The 24,489-nt window shown below is 44.6% G+C and overlaps 1 protein-coding gene and 1 long non-coding RNA gene across 3 annotated transcripts in view; one reads left to right on the forward strand and one right to left on the reverse strand.

The window, feature by feature from the left end:
* Cacnb4 (calcium voltage-gated channel auxiliary subunit beta 4) overlaps positions 1-24,489 on the reverse strand; it is a 265,165-nt gene that overhangs the window by 189,810 nt on the left and 50,866 nt on the right. The gene's annotated exons all lie outside the window — the stretch shown is intronic.
* On the forward strand, positions 13,445-13,671 carry LOC114698727. The gene is made up of 2 exons (XR_003735405.1): positions 13,445-13,537; positions 13,576-13,671. It is a non-coding gene; the product is annotated as an uncharacterized LOC114698727 (long non-coding RNA).

Raw genomic sequence — 24,489 nt, forward strand, 5'->3', positions numbered from 1 at the left:
AACCTCACTGTGCTGTATCTCGAATTTGAGGACTTACAGTCCATGGTACTCACACCTGTCCCAAGTCAATGTCTCTACAGCTGAGAGATCCTGGACTGCCACATTTGCTATAGGCTCTGCCCTTCAGGGAAAGAGCCTCCCCATGCTGAGAGTCAGGGTCATGATGGTTTAACTAAGAAACCCACCCCAGCCATTTCCATAGCCCTTTGGGGTTTGGTGAGATTCATATAGTAACCCTATTTCCTCTCAGGAGTTCTCCCAGTATTGATGCCCAAGTAAGAATTGACGGGGACCCAAGAGCAGAGGGTGCACTATGCCAAGACAGTGGGAAGAGAGGCTATGAAGAGGCCTTGTGACCATAACCTTCCAGTGTGCTGAGTTTTTAAAAAAAATTTTCATTTAATTTGTGTGTATGTGTGTGGGTCTAAGAGTATGTATGTGTACCACATACACACAGAAACCTGCATGGGTCAGAAGAAGTCATCGTATTCCTTGGAACTGGAGTTAGAAGTCATTGTGAGCCACCATGTGGATGCTGGGAACTGAATGGAGATCTTCTGCAAGAGAAGTAAGCACTCTTGACCGCTGAGCCATCTCTGCAGACCCTGTTGTGATATTCTTTCTCCTCTTCCAATGATGGGGAAAAATAATACTAAACAAAAAAAGTGAAGCTATAATGTATGCACTAAACTACAGGAAACAGAAGCCTACCCAGCGAGTCTAGGCAAGCAGCAATAATGAAACAGCTAAGAAGCCATTTCACTAATGAGACTCTAAACTGCATCCAGAAATAGGGCTGAGGAATAATGCATCTGTTTGGCTTTAAAAACTCTTTAGACAATATGTGAAAAGGAAAGCAAGGTAATGAGCTGAAATCCGGCCAGTGAAAGAGCAACGCCCACAGACATGTCTTAGTCACTATGGTCTCTATGGTGGAGTTACAAGACTTCTCCTACATCACCACCTGTGGAACAAAAGCCTCCTCAAGAGAGGATGCTCCTGTTTTGAAGGATACTTTGGAATCACTGAGAAGCTTCGACTCCATGGATGGTGACAGTTAACTGACTAATTTATCTTTGACCTTCTAAAAAACATCTCAAAAGTGAAAGTAGTCAGCAAATGATGATTTGGGAGTCATCCAAAGAAAATAGAATAACAATGTGATCAAGTCAGAACCTCACAGAACTCTAACAAATGCTGGGTCATTGAAAGCAGAAGATGCAGGAAGGGCTGGAACCCAGTCAAGGCAGAGGAGTATCCCAAAAGCCAAGGTAGGGAGCATTCTCAGAAAGATGAGAGGCTTCCCAGGGGAGCATTCCATGAAGTCAGAATTTGGCTGTGAGTCATGAGGACTTTTCAGAGAGCATCTTGGTGTGGGGTGACAGGCAAGCAGCCAGCTGCTCTTGTCTGAGCAGTGAGTTAGGCACAAAGACACGAAGAGGGTGGACAAAGGCTGTCTCCTTCCCAAGTTCTCCCCGTGGATGGGGGAGCACCCTGAGGTAGTTTGTAAAGGGAACCATAGGGAGTTGATGGGGGTTTGTGTTGATTTCTGGCTACAGAATAGGTTGTTGGTACAAGTTCAAGAACATAACTAGTGTTGACAGTTAACACAGAACAAGGCTGGTGACAGGGTTAAAATCTAGAGTACCCCTGGAAGAGGACGCCCTGGGAAAGAAAGCCAAGGATTACCTCATCTAAAACAGCAGAGGTAAAACCTGAGTGGGGAGGGACAAATTGCATATAAATGTACACATATGATTTTCCACCGCCATCTGTGGCTTGCCTCAAAAATAATGCCTGAAACAATTTCCTCCTCCTCCTCTTTCTCCTCCAAACAGTCTTTCTGTGCAATCCAGGCTGGCCTTGAACTCAGGTCCTTCCCGTGTTTAAGACTTGCATCTTATCCCCTTCATCCACCTCCACATCATCTGCAAAGAAACATATACCACACAAGCTGCTCCTACTAACTGACTCTTCTCACCAAGAAGCCCAAGCGTTCACCATCTGGGTTCCTCCTTCATTACTGAGTGAAGGGCAGAGATGAAGCACCCAACAGTCCCAAACCACCAGTGAAGAGAGGCTGAGCACATGAAACCCACAGCTACTGGACAAGGAAGGATGCAGCCAATGTCTACCCATGCAAAGGGGAGGGGACAAAGTGCCTGGCCAAATGGAAAGTGCAACAAAACACAAACAGTGTCATGCATGTTTGCCTAGTGTGGTAACTGTTCTAAAACCTTCTGCCTTTAATAAGTCGGATAAGAAATGTGATATTGATGAGCAACAATTATTTGTATATTTCAAAACAGCTATGGGAAGGAGTTTGAATGTTCTTAACACAAATGATAAATATCTGAGGTGCTAGACATCAATTACCCTAACCTGGTTGTTATACATTATATGCATGCATTAAAATATTAATTTAAAATGCAATATTACTTTATGTTTGCATTTGTTGCCCTTTTGGTTTTCTGAGACAGAGTCTCACTGTGTAACCCTGCTTGGCTCAACTATTTCTTCAGTAGACCACAGTGACCTCAAACTTGTGGCGATCCCCCTGCCTTGGCCTTCAGCATGCTGGGATTAGATTACAAGTACGTGTCATCATACCTGGCTGTAGTTTATTTTTCTTTCTCTTTTTTTTTTAAACTGGAGCTGAGGACCGAACCCAGGGCCTTGTGCTTGCTAGGCAAGCGCTCTACCACTGAGCTAAATCCCCAGCCCCTTTCTTTCTCATATGTTTGTGCGTGTGTGTGTGTGTGTGTGTGTGTGTGTGTGTGTGTGTGTGTGAAAGCCTGTGAAACATCTGTGTGTGCACATGAAGAAGCCAGAGGTCACACTCAGTTGTCTCTCTCTATTGATCCCCACCTGATTTTGGATGCAGGATCTCAATGAACCTGGAATTCATCCATGAGTTAGTGTGGCTGGGCCTGTGAAGTCCAGGACTCTGTCTGTCTCTACCTCCCCAGTTCTGGGGTTATAGGCACATGCTATCATGTCTAAGCCTTTATTGTGGGTACTGGAGATTCAAACTCAGGTCCCTCATGTTTGCAGAGGAGTCCATTTACTGACTTCTCACCAGCCCCACAATTTACTTTCCAAAGCAATGACAACCTGTTTAAAAAAAAAAAAAAGCTACATTTTCTCTCTTTTTCCATTTTTTTTTTGTGTGTATACATTTTATGTGTGGGATGCACATGGGAGGGGTGTGCCTACATATGTGCATATAGGTGCCCATGCTTGTGGTACTCAAGGTTGATAATGGAATCATCCTCAATTTTTTTCCAAATTCTTCACTGAGGCAAGATGTGTCCATCCAACTCACAACTTGCAAACATGGCCACTATTGATAGCCAGCTGGATCTGCCAAGTCAGGAATCACAAGCTGGACATCTTACTCATCTAGCATTTATGTGGATTCTGGGAATATTAATTCTAGTTTTCACACTTCCAAACTCTTTAACATCTCCCTAGCGCAAAGTTCCACTCTCCTTTGCTTGATTCAGACACAGAGGAGCATCAACTTTATTTCTTGTTTACATTTTGGAATTTATTTATCTAGAGGGAGTTGCCACGGTAGTGAGTAAAGGTCAGTGAACAACTTTTGGACCTTGGTTCCCTCCTTGCATCTTGTGGCTCTCAGGTATTGAACTCAGTTATCAGCTTAGCGGCAGACGCCTTCATTCAAGCCAGACTTTAACACTACAATCCCTGTATTTGTTTCAATCCCCCATGCCGAGTCACAAGACTCCTGGTGTGCGTTTTCCTTCATGAAGAAACATGAAGCCAAACACACTGTTCTGTGGGGCTCCGCGGTGCCCATCACCACCAATGGTGCTGCCACATACAAGAGTTTTTAAAAGTGTATGGGTATGGGTGTTTTGCCCATGTGCATGCACCCCTTGCATGCCCGGTGCCCGAAGAGGTCAGAAGGAAGCATCAGATCCCCTGGAACTGAAGTGACAGTCAGTTGTGAGCCACCACGTGAGTGCTGGGAATCAAACCCGGGTCCTTTGGAAGGGCAGCCAGTGCTCTTAACCACCGAGCCAACTCCCCAGCCTCACCTCTAAGTTGTACATGATTTACAACTGTAAATCACTGAGCCCCAGGTGATGACAGTGAAGGAATTCAGTGCTGTTTGAGGTTGCTCAAGCTTCTCCTTCCTGACAGTGTGCTTAGAAAGGGTGGAGGGGCCAAAGCAAAACTGAAGTGATTTTGGACAAAGTGGACGCAAGGACCATGGGTTGCTGTGGGGGTGGGCGGTGTGTGGTTTCATATCAATGCCAAGCAATTAACTTTAAATAGCTTTTTGGAGAATAAATTAAGTATACAACTCAAAGAATTGAAAGCATTTACATTACCAGGAAGCCGGACAGCTAAGGTCTGAACATGCAGGTAAGTCCTATGTCCTAGAGGAACACACACCTATCTATCATGATGGCGGCTGATATTTACAATGACGTTCAATGAATGACTCATGGTGGAGACGTTCACTATGTCTAGCTTGGGAGCAATTGCTCCCTGGTTCAAGGTGCGTTGGGGACACAAAGTGGCTTTTAATCAAGTACAAGTGGTGACTTGGCTTCCAGCAGCTGCTCTTGGTCATTTTAGCTTTTCTGTTTCTTCTGTTACTAAGCAGCTTCCATAGAGCTTTTACATAGATAACGCTGTGGCTTTCTCATTAAATAGTCCTAAAAAAAACGGTATTAAAAGACTGCGTATGGCCGGGCGGTGGTGGCGCACGCCTTTAATCCCAGCACTCGGGAGGCAGAGGCAGGCGGATCTCTGTGAGTTCGAGGCCAGCCTGGTCTACCAAGTGAGTTCCAGGAAAGGCGCAAAGCTACACAAAGAAACCCTGTCTCGAAAAACAAAACAAAAAAAAAAAAAAAGAAAAGAAAAAAAAAAGACTGTGTAGTGCTACAGCTTTGCTTATTAACTTAGCACCCTAACTATGACATAAAACACTGCATCTTTCAGTCTTCGGACAACTGTGTCAATGCAGCATGCATCACTCATTCAAAGCTTGCAAAACTAGACATCTGAAACCCGGTTGTTTGTTAAGCTACTTACAACTTGTTGTTTTGGTTGAGCTACTTACAACCAGTATCTTCTACATTGTCAGACCAGTACATTCTGTTTCTCTCCTAACCTCACCCCATCTCACCAACCTCCATTTGATTTGCATAAATTAAATATGATGCCTTTTCTGGAGACAGAAATGTTCACTCAAAAGACTTAATTTTGGGCTGGGGAGATGGCTCAGTGGGTAAATTCATATCCCCAGTGCCCATTTAAAAGCCAGGCACCATGCTAAGCATTTGTAATCCCAGTACAGGGGCTGGGGATCAGGATATAAAGACAGACAGACAGACAGATCTTCTCAGCTTAAAGACCAGCTAACCAAGCCAAAACTGTGAGATTCAGGTTCAATTGGAGAACCTGTCTCAAGAAGAGGAGGAGGAGGACAATGAGAATAAGGATGAGGAAGCCAAGGAGAGGAAGCAATTGAGAACACACCCAACATCAGTCTCTGGCCTCTACATGGGTATTTGCACCTACACACATGGACACACGTGCATATATACTTGTACGTACAAATACATCATACACCAAAAAAATGTATATTTCTCTTGAACTGTACGAGAGTCAGAGTTGAGAGCTGAGAAGTAAAGACTGAAGGGTAATGAGAAAAACAAAGGGGTTTCTTCCAAATTCTTTCAAATATCCATTTTCACATGCGTGAGGTATGAGTACAAGCTGGAATTGATCACTAGTCTACAGCATGTATTGCCAGCATAGGACAGAACAGGAAGAAAAAGATTGCTTTGTTACAAATGCATAGAAAACAGTTATAAAAATCAGCGATCACTCCTGGGTCAGATTACACTACAATGAAGACTCCAGAATGTTTAATATACTCTGAAGCACCCAAATTATTTTATGATCAGGACACAAGAACTCTTGTGTTTAAAACAGCAAGAAACTTCCAGGTATCAACTGTGAAGGCCAATTCTGTAGTCATCTAAACTGGCTGCACACACCTCAGTTTTAAAGGAATAGTGCCCCCGTGTGGCTTTGAACAAAATTTCAGAACACACTCAGCCTTGCCTCAGAGGTCCTACTCTGAAAGAATGGGTTTTTGTGTGTGAATTTGTTTTTGTTTCTATGAATATTAAAAATTGGTTGTACATGCATCTCGAGCAGGGTGCAAGATGTGAGCTTATATGAAAAGCTGGAGGAAGACTTGGCTCTTCTTAGCCTGTGTTCAACAAAGCGGATGGGAGAGGGCACAAAGGAGACCCATTGCAGCTATGCATACAGGGGACACCTCTGAATGAGGCGGGGCCATCCCAGGTCACTGTTCATGTTATATATAACAGCTTCCTTCGGCTAGCAGGGGGGAACTTCTAGAGCTGTGCTGCGGTCTGCAAGAGTATTAACATTGCCTTTTCTAGTGTTGTAAGGCCACTCTCTAGCCCCCTACAGACAAGGTCTTTCTAATTCACTGGCTCAGATCAACACTGGTCAGTTCTTCTCTCTGAGTCCTCAGTTTTCTTCTTCATTAGAAAAAGCCATCTCCTGGTCTGATTTCCACCTCCGGCTAGTGTTCCTTTTCTCCATTCCCTATTGCTGATGTTGACTGATGCCCGCTTCAATCTTTCCATTTTCAACTCTCTGCTCACTACCCCTTCAGAACCGGTTTTATTGCGGTCACCAGTGACGTCAGTCAGTGTCCTTAAATCCACTGCCCACACAGATCACAGTCGCTCTCATGGTGCCGCAAAGAAACTTCTTTTTGCAGCATCCAAGAGGCCATGACAGGAAACCAGAACCAGTCAAAGTGCAGAGGACAGCTGACGGAGGGGTGCCCAGCCCCATTTCATAAACACAACCCCTGCACCTAAGGCTCAGGAAACATCGCCGAAGCAGGGTCAGACTATAAGAGACAGAGGACCGGGAGGTCTGCTAAGAGACAGTGTGTCTTCTGTATGTGACCAGGAAGCTGCACCCATGATATAACGACATGGTTGCCTAAGCAAGACCTACCTGCACAATGGCAACACAAGTTGACATCACAACCAGCGTGGGTGGGGTAAGTCTCCCAAGGCCTTACCCCTTGATGAAGGGCACAATTAATGGGGGCTAAGAGAGAGAGAAATCAGTCTTTTCCGGGATGAGCCCCTTACAGGTTACCCAACCCCAAATGGTCAGCTAGAAACACATACACATACAAGCAACACTAAATGGACTCAGCAGTGTGTGTGTGTGTGTGTGTGTGTGTGTGTGTGTGTGTGTGTGTGCAACAATAATAAGTAAAGATGACCAGGGCATGAATTTAAGGAGTTGGGGGACATGGAAGGAGATGGAGGAGGGTAGAAGTGATGTGTGAAGTCATAAATGAAATTCTCAAAAAAAAAATTAATGTAAAATACGTAAATTTTTTTTAAATCATTACTGAATCTCTGGTTTGTCTAACTTGACCCGCTGACAGCATCGGATATGGTTTTCTTTTCCTGAGAACACATTTTCCTTGGGTTTCCAGACTCCTCTTTCTCCTGAGTCCCCTTTGCTGGGTCTTTGCCTCCCCTGTCTCTAAACCAATGGTTTTCCATCCCAACTGTGTACCACCCTTGCCCAGGAGAGTGGCACCATGGTCCACTCCCAGTTACTCATCCAGAAAGAGGCCCCGGTATGGAGAGGCAGGCTACTACACTGCCTCACACTGAGTCTGACCCTGGCTGAGGTGGCCATTCTGTGTGCTAGGCTGCCCCACGCTCAGCTCTCTACCCATTTACACTCACCCTCTGGAAGACAGAATCCAGTCTTACAGCTTAAAATTTCTTTTACAAAGTGGAAAGGCTGAATGGAGAGGGATGAGATGGGAAGAACGAGAGAGAGAGAGAGAGAGAGAGAGAGAGAGAGAGAGAGAGAGAGAGAGAGAGAGAGAGAGGAGAGGGAGAAGAGCGAGATGGGCACCGCTGCCATTACTGCCGTCGGTAACTGGGACTCAATGCTGCTGCCTCCCCTGAGAAGCACACTGAGCAGCCACCCAAGGGTTCTCGGGCATTTCCCGTTTGTTTCATCTCCAATGGGGTGAAGGTTCCCTGGGTGATTAATTCTCTTATGTAGCTTGGCAGCCGTGAGGCTCAGAGGAGGCCTGATAGCAGAAAGAAAAAAATGTATATATGCCCTGGATGTGAGTCTGAGTGTGCGGCAGCCTGCCTAGGGCAGCTACGGCAGACACCAAAGGTAGGTCAACTGACACCAGAGATGTGGGCCATATCTGAGGTCTACAAAATACCAAGTAGCATCCACCCCCTGCAGTTTTCCTTTCCAAAGTTTCAATTTCCCTGGTCAATCTTGCCTAAAAATAATAAAAGAAAAAATTCAGAAATATACAAATAATAAGTTTAAATACCTTTCTGAGTAATGATAAAATCTCTCCCAGGCCTGCTCCACCCTACCCTGGAAACAAATCCTCCCTCTAGACAGTGTATCCGCTCTGTATATGCTACTCACCCATTACCAATCCCTGTTCTCAGATGGACTGTCTCAGTATAACAGTTGCTGTGTTCAAGGAAGCCATATTTTTATTTTAATAAAAATGGTCCTAACACACAAGAGTAGTGATTTGGGTGATTTTATTATAGTACATTTTAAGTGTCTAATTGTATTATTAGTTATTATTGTTAGTTCATTAGAATGAATTTATAAATTAAATGTTATAACTATCTACAGATAAGAAAAACATATATAGGGTTTACTATAGCAATGGTTGAGGCAACTTCTTGTATCCCCCAAGGAAAAAGAGACCTTGTGTGTTCAGCTTGTACATCCCCCTATGAACTCTAGGTTCTCATATCCAACTTGGATATTTAAGAGGAATCCCAAACAAACATGTTCTCCCAAAGATTGCTTCTTGTACTAAACCTGTTCTTCCCACTGTCATTAGGGGAAAAGTAAAAATGACAACCTCATTATACTAGTTGTTCAGGCCAAAACTTGAATGGGTTTTAGTTCAGATCACTTTTACTCAATTTTCCCATTTCCCACATTCCATCCATCAGCAAAACCTGTTGGCTTTCTCTTCCAAATATGTGCAGAGGGGAGGATCTGGGGGGAGATGGGGGAGGAAAAAACAGTGAACAGAACATACTGTATGAAATATATATATATTTTAAACTGTGAAGTCTCCATGTCATGATTTGGGAGCTAGTTGGTGACCCAAAAGAAAGCCTGATACCTTGGATTTCTTAGCCTCCATGGGTGTATAAAGTCTTATGGTTCAGGCTGCCCTGGTTATAGTATTTTGTCTAGTATGGACACTGTTATGTGGTTACATGTCATGTAGTTTATCTCCAATGGGGTGAAGGTTCCCTGGGTGATTAATTATCTTATGTAACTTGGCAGCAGTTCATGGGGGAACTTTATTAGCAGTTCATGTTTATAAAGATTTATAATGAAAAGGAACAAACTGAGCCGAGTAAATTGCAAAATGAAAACTTTGAAGAGAAAAGGAGCACCAGGAAGTGGAATGGAGCTAAATCCTATGTTCAAGGAGATAAACTGATTAAGAAATCAAATAAAGGGAGTGGTGACCTCAGGGCAAGATCCCACCCAGCTAAGTTTCCAACTTGTGAAAAGGAACTAAGAAAAGCTTAGATCCGGGTGTGGTGGGCAATCCCAGAACTGGGAAGGCAGAGGCTGGCAGATCTCTGAGTTTAAGGCCAGCCTGGTCTACAGAGCAAGTTTCAGAGCAGCCAAGCTTAGGTAATGAAGGACAGAAATCTGGTGAAGATATAATTGAACAAGGGGGCCATGTTCTAGCCCCAGAAAGCAGCAGGACTTGGCAGCTTCAGTCATGTGGCTCTTGGTTTAGAGTTATGGATAGAAGAAAGGAGCTATTGAATAAAGCTGCTAAGGCTAGGCATGTGTCAGGGTGTCCCTGAATGGAGACCTAGTAGAGAGACTATTTCGTGAAGCTGTGAAGTTGAAGCCTGTATTGCCTCGGAGACCCCAAGATGAGAGGCCAGAGTCATGGGATATGTGCAAGGAGAACTGCTAATAGGGAATGGAACCAACCCAAGAGAAAGAAGTGTGTTGCAGTCAACAAAGCTGAATGGAGTTGAAGATGTGGAGAGTGTTTTGACATCAGACATGAAGATACAGAGATTGGAGTTTGCCCAGCTGGTTTTCAGTCTTGCTTTGGTCCAGTATTTCCTTGTTATGCTCCCTTCCCTGTGTTTTAGAATGGTAATGTATATCCTGTGCCATTATATGTTGGAAGTATGTGATCTGCTTTTTTATTTTGATTTTACAGGGGATTACAGTTAAGAAATTGCATGGATCTCAGAAGAGACTTTGAACTTTGGACTTTAAAACATTGTTGAGACTGTGACAGACTATGGAGACTTTTGAAGTTAGATTAAATGAATTTTGCATTATATTACTACAAGTTTATGGGGGTCAGGGAGTGGAATGTGGTAGTTTGAATGTAATTGGCCCCCATAATCTCATAGGGAGTGGCACTATTAGGAGGTGTGGCTTTGTTGGAGTGGGTGTGGCCTAGTTGGAGGAAGCATGTCACTGTGGGGTGGGCTTTGAGGTTTCCGATGCTCAGGATCCCACCCCGTGTGTCAGTCAACTTCCTGTTGCCTGCAAGATGTAGCACTCTCAGCTACTCCTGCACATCTCCCTGCACGTCGCCATGCCCCACCATGATGATAATGGACTGAACCTCTGAAACCGTAAGCAAGCCCCTTCAATTAATTATTTTCTTTATAAGAGTTGCCATGATCATGGTGTCTCTTCACAGCAATAGAAGCCCAAACTAAGATACCCACAGGGAGTAATGTTAAATACATGGTGGCCTCTCCTCAAAGGAGAAGATAAAATACACTTTTCTGCCCAGAAATCTGGGAGTGAATATTGTTAATGACCCGGTGACCTTTTTGCTATCTGAGGTGGCAGACCTCACACAAATCTCCTAGAATGCTTACCCCAGACTCTCCCTCCATAGCTCCCAGTTAATAGCTCCCATCCTTAGGAGAATGTCAATGGACTTTCTCAGTCTGAGGCCACACTAGATTCTAGGCCCTTTAGCAATCGAACCCACCCTTGTGGTCACATGTACTTTGTAAAGGAGTTTCTATGTTGTCACACGTCAAGCTTTATTGTGCACCTGGAATCGGAATGATTGTTGCCTGGAAATGTTTTTCCCAAACTGTACTGTTTTGAATATCCTGACAGTGAACCTCCCCTCCTGGCATCAGACTCCCCAAGTCTGACCCAGGTTGACAAAGTCAATCTGAACCAAGTTTTCTTTCTCACCTTTTCACAGTTTGCTTCCCTATCCCATTGGACCACAATTTTAACATCTTAATGAGTTCCTAATGGAGGCAGGAGGATCTGAAGTTCAAGGGCATCCCCAGCTGCATAAAAAGTTCAAGGCCAACACAGGCTAAACAAGGCTCAATAAATGAACTTAGTAATTTTAAAAAGGGTTTTAATTTCTACCAGACGGCTAACAAATGGCCAAACAATATTAGCTAACAGTGATCTTGCTAATCATGTACTAGTTCATTTGATCTCACAGCACTGGAGAGGATCCATTATTCTACTCCTCTTCGGGCAGCAAAGCTTAACCAAGGTACACAGTTAACAGAAAGTATTTAAACATCATATTTAGGTCCAAGGCACTATCCAGTTTCTCTAAGTCCTAGGTACACAGCTTTATAGGGTTGGCCCAGCTTTTCCTGCCATCCTGGAATCTTGCTCAATAAACCTTGGTGTGAACTAAATCAGCTTAGACATCGTGTAGGCATTTGCCAACCTTGCTTCACTGGCCCCAGCCCAGTGGTGTCATCTGTCTGGATAATCAGGGCACTGGCTTCTGTGTGAGGAGTCGGGATTGCCTAAACAGGCCGTGTGAGCTTCAGCAGCAGCAAATAAATAAGTACAGTGGATTGTTGTATGTTTATTCATTCAGTCTTTACACAGCCTCAACCCATTCCCACATGTACAGGAAGGCCGTGAAGAGTTAGCCTCCTGCTTGTATGTTGGCCTCCCGGTTCTCTATCTGGCCTCCACACAATCTGTGGTTCAGTAAATTCCACAGTCCCAGATTGTAACTACACAAATCCACACCACTCCTGTTAACTACTAAAGGGAGTTTTGATCCAAAAAAAAACATTTTAAAGATTGAGTCCATTTACCAAACTGTCCAACTGTTACTGCTGTTGTATAGGTGATATTGGGAGACCGTCCTAAGACTTTGCACAAAAACCCTGTTTAAATGACTGGAGGGGTGTTTATTATGATAGAGATTATACTTCTAAAGTATTTTCAGGTGAAAAATATTCACTAAGTACAATATTAAAATTCCTAATTATACCTCAGAATATGCTCTGAAGACTTATAAGCACCATGGACTTGTGGTATTGAGTGGCTGATGGGTTTGTAATGAGCCCCAAGGGGAAAATTATCCAACTAGAGACATGCTTTTCTTTTTATGTTTTGAGGATAAGGAAAGGTAGACTGAGGCCTTGAAAAGCACACACAATCTAAGAAACATTCTTACTGTATTGAAAATTTGCAAAATTAAAAACCAAATAGTTTATAAGAACCAGTGCTGATTATTTTTATTTATGTTTGTCTGTTTTTGAGACAAGAGTTTTGACATGTAGACCAGGCTGACCTTGAATTCATAATTCTCTTGTCTCAGTCTCTCAGATTCTGAGATTATAAGCATTATCACACCTAGCTTAAAATCTATGTTCATTTAAAGCTTTGAAACTAGTCTTACTTTATAAATATTGATTTTTTTAATTAAAAACTAATTTCATGCCATATATTTTAATCATGTTTTCCTCTCACCCAATTCCTCCCAGATTCTTCCACCTTCCTACCATGTATCTTTATGCCCTTTTTCTCTTTTGAAACAATATAGATAAATAAATATTAGAAACATACACACACAAAACATCACAAAAACAAAAGTCGAAACAAAGCAAAAGCCAGTAAGACAAAAAATGCCAAAACAAAGCAAAACAAAACAAAAGTCCACAAAAATATCATTGAGTTTGCTTTGTGTGAGCCAACTATTCCTGGACATGAGTCTGCCTTGAAACTATCAGTGATTGATGCCCACTGGTAAAGGGAAAATCAAGTCTGAGTCTCACTAGGCAAACACTGGGGGTTTTGTTTGTTTGAGACAGGGTCTTGCTATAAAAACCAGAAACCTGGAACTCACAGTGGCCTTGAACATTTTTCTTTTCTTTTCTTTTTCTTTTTTTTTTTTTTTTTTTTTTTTTTTTTTTTTTTTTTTTTTTTTTTTTTTGGTTTTTCAAGACAGGGTTTCTCTGTGTAGTTCTGGCTGTCCTGGAACTCACTCTGTAGACCAAGCTGGCCTCGAACTCACAGAGATCTGCCTGCCCCAGCCTCCAGAGTGCTGGGATTAATGGCATCAGCTGCCACCACCCGGCAGCCTTGAACTCTTGATCCTCACCCTTAAGCCACTTGAGTGCTAGGAAGATAGGTGTGTCCTAGGAAGATAGGTGTGTCCTAGGAAGATAGGTGTGTGCTAGGAAGATAGGTGTGTGCCACTATACTGGGCTTGGCTGTGTAAATATTAAGTTCAGTAAAAAAAAAAAAAAAAAAAAAAAAAAGAAAAAGAAAGAAAGAAAAAAAATCACTGATAATTTATAACCGATTCTTACAATAAAACTTTACACATGCAGTAAGTTATTTATTGAGTTGAACTTTATAATAGAATAGTTTCTAGGTGTGTGGTAGCCAAATAAATATATTTAATGTTGAAAATACATGTACGACATATATACAGACTACAGGGGCCACTTCGATTTTTCTTCAATGCCCAAAGACATCCTTAAAATACACACTAACAAATTGCATCCAACTATGTAACTGATGGCATGCAACTCACAATAGTTTTTCTTAAAGCATGAAGCCTTTAGCTAATTTTTTCAAAAATATCTGTTTGCTAGGAAACAGTCTCAGGTTTATGGTGTGATCTCGGGCTTCTATCCTGTCTGGTGAAATTACCAGATTTCCCCAATGGCTGCCTTTCCCTGGCAAGCAGGGCTGTGCTCACGTTTCTAATGGGCTGCCCGGCAAGAGCCCCTAAACTCTCATGAAATCACTCCCAGGACACCAAATGTGATTAGGAGGCTGACAAGACCATGAGGCTCGTCCAATCCTTCTGGCTCGGGCGTCTCCTGCGCCCGGCTAGGAGGGGGCATTGGCTCCACATAGGACAACCAAGCCTACACAGAAAAGGAATGAGTTGTCGTGATGGGAAAACTGGGGACACAGAAGGCCTGAAGGAGGCCTGGAGTGAGCTTCATCCAGCCTGGGGGACATCTGGGGAAGAGTCATCTCTGCCTCTTCCTGTCCCAGAGTGAGGACAAGACTTAAAACAATAGTAACGACCACCCCAAAACCATTCCAACATTGAGGGCCTCGCTAGAGCAGTCTCTACAGAAGCAAAGGGATGGTTCTGGCCTTCTCCTCGAGAAACGTGAACTCTTGTGGGAACAAGGAAGGCACTACAGAGGTAAACAAAACCACCACCACCCTCACCATCATCCTGGCCATCACCATCACCGTAGTCATGGTCATGTCTCAAAAGCACAGCAAATGCTTGTATGTGCTTACCAAGCAGGAGACACCATGCTGAGTACTGAGCCGTGCTGACTCATTCATCCAGCAACAGTTTCTACTATTACATCCTTGGCACACGGGATGTAACTGAGGTTACTTCACCCAAAGCTTGTTTAGCAGGAACTTATGTTCTCTTTCAAAATAAATTCCCTTAGCAAACTGAGTGAGTCCAGGGTAGTTTAACAAATACTTTGGGGGGGGGGGGGTTCCTGGCTGTCCAGTCCCGGAACTCACTTTGTAGACCAGGCTGGCCTCAAACTCACAAAGATTCACCTACCTCTGCCTACCAAGTGCTGAGATTAAAGGCATGTCCCACCATACCTGGCCACAAATGTTTCCAAGATAAGGGAAGAGCTTCCAGCACCTGGTGGGAAGCAGTACAGAATTCAGAGGCTCAGAGGGAGCCACACCCACTCCAGAGAAAGGGGACAAGGAGAGGGCGTGATGACGCGCACTTGATGGGGATGGCTGTATGGAGAGCCTGACCAGAATGGAGGTATGGCCTTCCGTCCAGAGATGAGGCATCTGAAGCGGGAGCACAGTTCAGAGGCCAACACTGACCACCGCTCCCCTCCTGCTCTCTGGCCATTGCCCACCTTGAACAACGCAGAGAGGAAGGAAGTCTGTTGACAGGGCCTCCGTTCAACCTCCCAACACTGACGAGGTGGAGACAGAAAGGGCGGCTCAGGGTAGAGCGCAGGTGTCTCAGACCCTAGGTCCCATGCCCAGCACCGCAAACAAGGTGTAGAGGGTGGAAAATTAAGGGTTCTTGTTAAATCACCCCTTTGGCATTGTGGACTAGCTGCCACCCTTAGACATGACCTCACATTTGAGGACAGGCACCGAGGCTTTACCAGAACCTAGGATACCTACAGCCCCTCTGTCATCCGCAACCTAGGGTGCACACCGGTCTCCTGAGGTCTCCAGCGCCTTTGAAGTTTCTATCCTACCAATGGCTGCCATGGAAGGCGAGAGGCAGATTCACTGTGAGCTGGATAAATACCATTTCCAAAAAGGAAGCAGGCACCCAAGCTGATCATCTTTTTATAAATTCTCCTGCACAGACAGTGTTGCTGCAAAGGGTAAAGGAGCCAAACTTGGGTGGGAGGAGCCATATTCTCCTCTATTTAGGAAGTTCTAAATAACTCGATACAACGTTTAGCTCTTGTTGCGGCGGGCAGGGGACTGTGAGAGATTGAGTGAAACAAAGAACTGTGAACTTTTGCCCCTTTACGAGGACCCCTCCATCCCGATGTCTCAAGTTTCTCTGGACAGGATTACTCAGACCCTTCCTCTTCAGACAACAGGCATGCCGTTGCTTATTAAATAGATGTGGACGGCAGCGAGACAGTGGTACCAGCTTTTTTCTTCTCAGTGTGTCTGGGTCACATGCTATTTTTATGTCTTGATTCCTAACACCTGGCAAATAAAGTTCGACAGCTTCTTCTGTTGGGGAGAGAGGGACAGGGGGACAGACAGACAGAAGGAGAGAGGAGAGGGAGGGGAGAGGGAGGGAGAGAGAGAGAAGCATGAGCTCTCTTCTAAAACCTGCCAGGCCTCAGAGCAGGATGGACTCAGAGTGGCTTTCTCATTATTATTTGTCTCCTAATAGGGCTGTTAAACTATCAGAATGCCCAGGGATGGTCCGTTTAAATTTCATTTTATATTAAAATCTCAACAGAAGTCATACCTTGCAAAGTAGGTCTTACAAATACTTCCGCGTTGGGCAGCTGAGACCCGCAGGGGAAGGCGGGGCACTGACTGGGATTCAGAAGGCAGCAATTAGCAGAGTGCTCCAGGAGGACATGACTGGGTCTCCAGGGGTGGGTGATGGCAGTGAAGGGGCGAGGCCATGGTGCAGAGGAGGTAAGAGCGAGGCCAAGCCTCAGTAAGAGCAAACCTCACTCTGGCCTCCCCTCTTTATGTTAAACCCTGTCGTCATAGTCAAGCAAGGTGGCTGACAACGGCAACCTCGGCCCAAGGTAGGCTGGAGCAGGGGGATTGCCAAGTCAGGGGCCAGCCTGGGCTACATAGTAAGTTCCAGGCCAGCCTGGGTGGCAGAGTGAGATCTTGTCTCCAAAAAAAAAAGAGAGAGAGAGAGAGACAGATGAAATAAACCCCGTTGGGTCTGGGTCTGTGTGTACGTAGACATGTGTGCAGGTGCCCACAGAGGCCAGAAGAATGCCTTAGATCCCCTGGAGCTGGAGTCACGGTGATTGTGAGCTGTCACGTGCATGCTGAGAACTGAACTCCTGGACTTCTACAAGATCAGCCCGTGCTCTTAACTGCTGAGGCATCTCCCCACCCCACATGTTAGTTTTTACTTACTGTTTCCCATATCCATTAGTAGATGTAGCTTTCTTTCATTTTCTTATTTAGGTATTTAGGTACTGGAGATTGAACTCGGGGCTTCACATATGCTTAGAATGCATTCTACCACTGAGCTATAATCCACCTACCTCTATTTAAAAAAAAAAAAAGGACTTTAAAAGACCAAGAGATGGCATCTCCTAGGGAGCTGCTACATTCTCCATCACTTCTAAACCCAGCTAAGCTTCAGTTCAAGTACAGAAGTGACCAGGAAAGAGGTCCTCAGGTTCCTGAGTTTGCACAATGTGGTGTCTTCAGTGGTTTTGACAGCAGCCTTGAGACAAGGAGCTTATTGAGAGCTTTGAGGGCAGCTCCCAGTCCTGGGGACAGGGTCACAAATGTGTTGACAGTCGTGGATTGGAGTGGCCTCTTTAGTAACTGATCCCATTTCCAATGTCTAGACCTACCTCAGTATTTGTAATTCAATGGCCTTCAAAATCCTAGGCCTCTGAGAGGCACAAGCAAAGTCCACCCTCCAGTGAGAGAAATATGTGAGGCATCAGCTCCATGGTATCATAAAGCATGTTCAAACGCCTCCCAAGAGCCCAAAGCTTTATTAAATAACCTATCCTTCTCTCTGCATACATTCCTTCTTCAGTCCCAAACAGGAATGCTCAAAATGTCTTAGTTACATGAACATGCACCTAAAATGGATTAGCACTATCCTTTCAGACAAACCACAAGAATGCCTAGAGCAAATCACCAGACAATGCCTTCAGCCACGGATGAACTGAACACAAGAATAAGTGAAGGGCTGGCAAGATGGCTCAGTGGGTAAAATTACTGCAAGCAAGCCCGACGGCCTGAGTTCAATCCCCAGGTCCCACGTGGTGGGAGGAGAGAACAACTGAAAGCCTTCTGACCTCTACATGTGGGCCACGGCAAGGGTACACACACATTCACACACACACACACACACACACACACACACACACACACACACACAGACGAGTTAACTAGTTAAAAAAAGAAAGCGTTAAAACTTCAAAGCAGCTATTTTTAAAAGAATAAAGTAAATCCTTTAATGTTTAAGCTAAATTAGACCAGCAGGAGTAAAAGTGTTGAAGGTATACACACTGGGCCTGTTGCAGCACTACTCACAATAGCCGAGAGGTGAACACTCCTGACTGTCTGTCTACAAAAGAGAAAGCGACACATAGGCATGGAGTAGAATGTTGTCCAACCTTTTAAAAGGAGGAAAGTCTTCCATGTGTAACTATGTGGAAGGAACGGAGTACACTGCGCTAATGTATGAAGTAAGCCAGTTCCCAAAGGCTGACATCTACTACGTGAGTCCCTTATATACAGTTCCTGAAGCAGCCAACCAACCTCTTCTCCCCACAGCCCCCACCCCCCACCCCCACACTGGAGACCAAACCCAGGTCTTTGCTAGGCAACGTTCTTCCACAGAGCTAAATCCCCAATGGCTGCCATCAAATTCTTAGATGCGGAACACTGAGCAATGGCCACCAAGAGCTGAGGGGGAGGGGGAGAGAACGCACTCAAGGGGTACGAAGGGTCAGTTTGGTAAGATGGAAAGGCAGAAAGCTGTGTTGCACAGCCAAGCTCTTACGGTTGACACAGCCATGCCACACACCTAAAAGGTTTAAGCTGGTGACATTTGTGCCACATGCTTTTGATCACAATGAAATATTTGTAAGGACTGGGGATGTAGCCTACCATATGCAAAGACCCTGGCTCCCAGTACGAGTGCTGACAGGAAAATGAAATTGTAACCATGATGAAGGGCAGATTTCAATGCAGAGATGAACCTCTAGCATCTGAGTTTCCAACCTGAAAAAAGCTAATGCCAGGGCCACCATACACTGTGGCTCATGCTGGGTCAGACTGCCCTGGCCATGTAAAGCAGCTTCCATGAACTACAGCTTCAAAAAGGCAAGGATACCCTGGAGGAAGAGTCGAGAATATTGCAAGTTCAAGGCCAGCAGGAGCAACACAGTGAGCCCTTGTCTCCAAACAGAAAGCCAAAAGAGGGGCTGGATTGTAGTTCAGTGGTAAAGTGATTTCCTAGCACTTGAAAAGCCCTGGGTTCAGTTCTCAGTTGATGTTGGAAGGATGAATCACCAGAACAGAACCCTTATTTGGGTGTTTCTGGCTCAAAAACATTTTGACAACCAGAGCCACAAGGTGGCACACTGACACCATATTGCATACTTACCAGGCTCGCTGCTGAGTGTGTGTGTGTGTGTGTGTGTGTGTGTGTGTGTGTGTGTGTGTATCTATGTTTGTAAGTGTGTGTACGTTTGTATCTGTTTGTGTGTATATGTTTGTATCTGTTTGTGTGTGTGTGTGTGTGTGTGTGTGTGTGTGTGTGTGTGTGTGTATGTTTGTATCTATATTTGTGTGTGTGTGTATCTGTGCACTGGGGTGTAATCAGGCTCTCAAGTGCTTACTGGTAGAATCCTACTTACTCAGCTACTCTCTCAATCACATGTGACAGTCTTGGTTTGAGAAGGAATAATGACATTCTGTTCACTTAAGAGTACTTAAGGTGAATGTTACAGTAATGCTGGTGTTATATTCTGTTCACTTCCTTGAGAGTGCTTAAGATGGATGTCACAGCAATGCACATGTTATACCTGACAATACAACAAGGCTCTTTCTTTTGCACACAATTCAAGAACGTGCTTGGGAGGCATTCTGCTTCCCATTGACTTACTGACAGAATTGTAAAAAAAAAAAAAAAAGATCCTGCTTGGGATCCCCGATAAAGAAACACATCTGTGAACATTGGAGAGAAACTGCCTCCACTTAAATCTTACTTCCTTCAATGCACACACATCTCCAGCCCTAACGGCCCTGACCTAGAGAATTTTGAGGCCAAAAGAAAAAAAAAGCCAAGAAGTACCTCCCAACACATTTTAAAGCATCCCTTGAACAACCAAAGATGGTGACCTTCTCCAGTAATCTTTTGTTCTTTTGTTTTCATGTTGATGAGAAGCATCTGGGAGAGAAAGGCCATTGCAGCCACCGCTCCCCTGAAACCCGAAGGCAAGAGGTGCTTCCCACAGGGATTTTCCTCTCCCACTTAGCCCAAGGTCCTAGTCGCCCTGCTGTCCACACATCAGCAGGTCTGCATCCCTGGCGCTGTCTGCTAACTGTTCCAGCAGGGAGCTAGCTGGCTGAGCCCCAGTCTGCAGGAAACACAGAACCAGGCTTTAGCAGCTGGATGCAGAAGGCAATGACCTCCCCAAGAGCCTGGGACAAAGTGCAGAGCCCAGGGAATCTGTTCAGCATTTATGTTGGCCAGGAAACCGAGGGAGGAGGAGAGGGCCCCCTAAAGCAGTGAGTGTTTGGAGCCTGCTGTCATCTACCATGTTGTGTTTGGGAGTGGGAGGGGGGAGGGCTGGTAGTTTTCATAAATCCTGCAGGTGGCAAAGTTCCCAAATTCTTCAAAGCACCCAGGATACTGGACTGTGGTCGGAACACAGAACAAAAAGCCTTGTAAGGCAAGGGGCTCTCAGCTGGTGATGCTGGGGTTGCTAATTCTCACGCCAGAGTGGTGCTCAAGCTGCTGAGAACAGTCAAACAGGCCTCCCAGACCCTTCCCAAGGTTTGCAGCTTGCCTTTGGCCCCAGGAGCCTCCCTCAGACTGCAGAGTCTCCCTTTCAGCTTCTGTTACTGGCAAACTGGGGCTTGAGTGACAGCTGACCGGAAGTGGCGGTATGGTCTGACTGCAGATAATGAGTGTGCTCTGCAGAGCTGAGGAGCCTTTAGGTGACTCAGGGACGTTAAGTTGGTAGCGAAGGGGGAGGTGTGAAGGACCAGCTGGAGGGACCAAAGAAAGGCTTGTCCTTGTCCAGCTGGCCATTTCCCCATGGCCTGGCATCTTTTGGAACAGCTCATTAGCAGCAGGGGCCAGCTTGGGTTTCTTTTCGAATGCCAGGATCTCAGAAGACACGCGGGCAATAGGAGCAGGCTGTGCTGCGAGTTGGTCCCTTTCAAAGACACACACAAAACCATCCAGGAGAGGGTAAGTGACTGGTGTCCTCAGATGGAAACTATGGACTGGTGCTGGTCTTGGCTAAAGTCACCCCATATGTGGCACAAAGCAACAGTGAGCTCAGACAGATGCCTCCAACCCAGAGCACTCTCGGGGCAGAAACAAAACTCCCTTCCCAGGCCTGGAGGTCTCCACCCAAGAGCACATGATTTCCCCACTGTTCTCTAACTCTGCTGTATCAATGACCAGGGCTCTGGATGGGCGTGGAAGAAAGTGAACACCTAATCCAGAACCCAGGTCATTCTTTATTTATATGAGGTAATCTATAAACTGATAATTCCTTGTTTTGTTTTTTTTTGTTTTTTTTTTTAAAAAAAGCATAGCTTTCTGGTTCTATTTACGAATTTTATTATGACCCAGGCTGGACCCAGTCTTTGTCAAGAGCCTCTAAGTTTTATTTTTTGTTTGTTTTAGACAGTGTGTTTCTATGTAGCCCAGGCTAGCATAAAACTCATAGTTTTTCTTCTTCAGCCTGCTGTCTGCCAGCATTATACCCAAAACAATTCTGCTCTATTCACTTGCCAAAATACACACAGAGTCCTGGAATGTTCTTGTTCTCACATAGGCCTTTTTCTTTCTTACCTTTCAGCTACATTGTTCTCTCTGTGGTGGTAAGAACTGTTTCATGATCTTTTTATATTCTTCTTTGGAGAAGTAGGGCTTCGTTATGTATCCCAGGCTGTGCTTAAACTCGCAATCCTCCTGCCTCAGCCTCCTAAGTATGGGATAAAGGTGAGTGCTACTATACCCTGTCTTTTTTTAAATCTCTTAATAAAAAATTCCTGGTTGATCATTCTGAGCATGTGCTACAGCCTGGGCCTGGGACATGCCCAAGGCCTCTGAGGTGAAGGCTTTGTCTCCAGGTTAGCATTATGGGAAGGCGGTAAAAGCTGGAGGTCGGGGTATCTAGTAGAGAGGTCCTTAGATGACTGGGGCCAGGCCCTTAAAGAGAACTGAGGAACACACCCTTTCTTCTTTCTCTTTTGTTCCTGGTTCATGCACAACGTAAGAACCATGAGCTTCCACCACGATTAACTATGTTGCCAAAAGCTTCCGGGCAGTGGGGCCAATTATCACAGACTGGAACTTCCGAAACTGTGGACCAAAATCATCCTTTCTCTTTGGAAGTTAATTATCTTGTGGGGTTTTTTTGGGGGAAGGGGGAAGGGGGTGTTTGTTTGTTTGTTGAGACAGGGTTTCTCTGTGTAGCCCTGGCTGTCCTGGAATTCACTCTGTAGACCAGGCTGCCTTTGAACTGCCTCTGCCTCCCAAGTGCTGGGATTAAAGGCGTGCACCACCACTCCCTGGCTGTGGTTTGTTGTTGTTGTTGTTGTTGTTATGGTAACAGGAAGCTGACTAACAGCATAGCAGTCCTGCAGGGCAAGGGATGGGGTGGGATCAGCACTGTGCTCGTGAAATGCAGGAATCCCTCAGGAGCCCGCACACAAACAGTAAAGCTCTCAGGAAGCTGAACAAGTACTCAGAAACAGAGTCAAAGACGGGCGATGAGCAATGAGCCTGAACATAAACAAGCAACGGTTTGTCTTTCCAAAGAATTTGAAGTAAGGATGACAGAGTGAATGCCCTTTATGACAGACAATATATACCTTTTGTACACGTGGGTCAGAAACTGTTCACAGACTAAAGCCCCTTAGTTGTATTTAGCACAATTAATATGCGTTGTATTAAGGAGCACAAATTCAGACTCCACACTATCGCCACTATAATTTCACTATAGCTAAGTGGGAAACCTCCTTTACAGGGTATTCTGAATAAATTAGTTTTTTTTTTAAGCATCAAAAACACCAAGACAGCTAACCCACACAGTTTACAAGTACAATTCTATACATTTGCTATCTCAGAAACTTGATGATTCTCCTGCTGTTTGACTACTGTGTAAGCAACTCAACAACAGCTAGAATCATTACGTTTAGAAATCACCATCATGCACGCTACCCAGATAAGAGACAAAGACATGCTGCCGTGTCCACCAAGCCCAGACATTCCCTTATGGTAATTACATTCAAAATGGGTTTTTTTTTTTCAAGATTAATGAAACATTAAGGTCTTCCCTAAAAATATAACCCTCTGTTCACACGCAAACGTTCATGCTCAGTACCAAATGATGGTAATTAACCCTGGCTCATGCTTCCTATGAAACAAATTGGCTTTCTCATAATAATCGCCTAGCAAGATGTCCACATAAACAGAACTGTGTTATGACCCAACCCCTCTACTGTCCATCTCAGCAAAGCACTCAGCATCTGTAACTATGGGGCAACAGTTGCAACTCATGAACTTAACCTTCTCTGGGGCTTCTGTGATAAACCAGAACAGAGTCCAGAATAAGCACAGCAAGAATTTCAACCTCCAAAGAGCCTATTGAGTTTCTTGGAACAAACTCAGCATTCAGCATAATAATGCCAGGCACTAAGAAAGATGGATAAGTTTTCCTGTTCCCTTTAGCTAGTCCCAAAGTATTAATTTTCCCCCTTGGGAATTATTTGCAGAAGGTTCCTTTGCTTAGGGACAGGGCTTGATTTTTATGCTTGAGAATCTGTTTAATAAAGCATGAATTTATAGGTCATAGTATTTTTTGTTACATAAATAGAGTACTCAAAGGAAACATTTATAAAATAAAATAAAGGGAAATCCTTAATGTGGACGATATATTTCCCACAAGTGATTACATCTAGTTTTAAAAAAAAAAATGACAATACAAGAATGGAGAGAAACATAGAAGGCAGGCAACTAGCCAGGCCTGGACTGAAAGAACCAGGCTACTGGCTAGGGGACAGTCTACTAAAATCATGACCATGAAAGGTCTGGGTTTGATGAGAGGCTAGGGCAAGGAAAAACACAACAGAATCAGCCCTAGCCAGAAGACCTAGACATTTCACCTCTGGAAATAACCCTCCCACCTCAGTAAGCATGATTTTACCAAAAAAAGATTCCATCTAAAAACAGCTTTGGGTACAACTTCTCTTAGGAGAGACTTTACATGTGATTGGACGATAGCATTTTCTCCAACAGCATTGGAAGACGTATCCAGTTGATAGAAGGCCAAGCTCCAGCATCAGTTCCACCTCACCAACTTATGAAGGACCAGTCCTCCCTCTTGTGGGGTATTCACCAGAGAAGACTGTTCAGACATGGGTTTAAGCCAACAGAAAGTCTTTATTAGGCAGCTGGCAATTACACCGGGTGTTTGGGATTCCAATGTAGCCCAGAGCCTTTCTCAGGGTGAGCTTTTGAGCACAAAAACTCTATCTTGGGTTGACACACTTCAGTTAACAAGATCAGTTGGCCAGAAGTGGAACTAGAGAATCCAAAAGGCAAGGTTAGTACAGTGAGAGACTTTCCCAGAACTATGGACTTTGATGGATTAGGTCTTTGTCCTGGCAGAGTTTTAT

Source organism: Peromyscus leucopus, chromosome 4 (assembly GCF_004664715.2).
Source record: "Peromyscus leucopus breed LL Stock chromosome 4, UCI_PerLeu_2.1, whole genome shotgun sequence".
NCBI lineage: Eukaryota > Metazoa > Chordata > Mammalia > Rodentia > Cricetidae > Peromyscus > Peromyscus leucopus.